The sequence below is a fragment of the Opisthorchis viverrini genome (genome assembly GCF_000715545.1).
Source record: "Opisthorchis viverrini unplaced genomic scaffold opera_v5_267, whole genome shotgun sequence".
NCBI lineage: Eukaryota > Metazoa > Platyhelminthes > Trematoda > Opisthorchiida > Opisthorchiidae > Opisthorchis > Opisthorchis viverrini.
Genome location: NW_008751924.1, coordinates 303,040 through 305,084, shown reverse-complemented (window position 1 = coordinate 305,084; position 2,045 = coordinate 303,040).

Below are 2,045 nucleotides of genomic sequence, written 5' to 3'. Positions count from 1 at the left end.
GCCAAATACACGTGTCTTTTGAGATTCAGGGATATACCGCTTTTCTGCCATGGGTGTCTCAAGTTACCAAACTTGACCTGAATATTACAGTCGTGCATTAGTCTCGTGAGGTACACTGCACTCTGAACTCATACAACTTCCAAGGTAAGTAAACCGCTGCACAACTTTGAGTGCGCTGCTTGGATTGTAAGTGGCGTGTCCAGTGACTGCATATCCAGAAGCAAAACCGTACACTTCACCGGTGCAAATCGCATGCCAGAGGCCACTTTATTCAAAAACACCTGGATCTTCTCTTCATACTCCTGACCGATAAAGTTTCCGTCGCCAGCGTTTTTGAGGCCTCACTATTTCGCTTATCACAAAATTAAACAAGATAAACAAGAAGAAGAGTTGATACCGTTGACGGACATCAATTTGTGTACGCAAGCTTTTGCAGAGTTCTCCGTGTACTTCCACGAGTCCGAAAGCCTGAAGACACGAAGAAAACCTATGTTCGAACTTTCGAGGCATTCCTTGCTGGACAATCGTATCAATTAGAACGGACCGTTTAAGAAAGTCTAATGTGCCTTGGAAATCAATGGAACACTAAAACTATGAATGGCATTGTTCTAGTGCCTAACGAAGTGTGAAAATTTAGTTAACACAACCTCCATCAGGCCGAAGTCCTGCTTGCTGCAGTGGAGTCGCGGGCCACCATAAGGTAACGAAGGAAACTTCACGACAGGGATCTCGTTACGACTGGGTTCAAGCTGACCCCCATTTATTACCAGACTCACTACGAGCCCCTTTTTTGTGGATGGGCACTATCACGGACAACTATAAAATTCCCACACGCGAGACTCCTTCACAGAAGTTCACAAGAGCTACACAAAAGCCACTCAAGCGGTATTCAGTCAAGTAAGGATGCTTCTACCCGGTGAATTAGGAAGATATCGACTCACGCATATCCTGGTTCGCCAGAGGTGCCCAGCCGAAACCGAATGGAATGTGATGGGTACTTAACTCAACTAATGTGCTTGTATCTTGAATTTTTGTTTCTGATACACAGTACACATCAATATCAAGAGAATCCAATGTGAAAGCAAGAGCGGCCTGTGTCCTATTTGCTTCGGAGTGCAAATGCTGAAGATCAATTTCGATCTGCCTAAGGCCATCTGAGCCGGCTGGCGCACAAATGTTGCGGCCGAAACCGTTGCAAAAAGAGACTAGCTCAGGGATTATGGCGTGAATTTACTGGCCAGAAGGTTCATCATTCGAACCCGACGTCTTCATCTCGAATTCTCCTGTCTAGGCTTGGACAACGTGGCAGTATTCCAGCCCTCGCGCTTCCTTCGGGCGGAATGGCAGCTAGGTACCAAAAGGGTGTTACGGCTGAATGATTACCAGTCCTAATGAATGGCCTATAAGGAGGGTTACTAATGGGTGAAGGGGAAGGAAGAGTATTTGAAATAGAAAGAGGGGAGACGTCAACAGTATCCTGTTTTCGATCACCCTCCCCGGTGTATACATCAATTGGGACGACCGGACTGATGGCACCACGCGACGAATGATGTGGCGCAAGATTATTGTTAGTTCCAGGCATTCGTAAAAAATCGTTCAACTGCAGCAACCTTTTCGATGTCTAATTGCCATGCCACCAGAAGGAAGCTAGCAACCTTTCGATGTCTAACTGCCATGCCACCAGAAGGAAGCACGAGGGCCGAGATACCCAGGCCTATACAGGGGAACTGGAGAGGCGAAGCCACCTCGCCCCTATTCCTGGTATTATGGTTGTGTATGGGCCGGGATACTGCCAAAGTGCCCAAACCTACATAGGAAGATGATTAAAGTCCTCGACCTGAGCCTTTGGCTAAAACGTCTGACCGCAAGGCATCGGTACCTGGCAGGAAGTGCAAACGTATCGCCACATTTAAAGAACAAGTCAAGCTTGTTCCGACCCCCAATCTGGAGAGTCAAAATATCATTACCAAAGTCCAGAAATACGAAAATCCCCCGGGACAATCTGCTACACCGGCTGCCTGTTTTCTCTACATGAACATCGACCT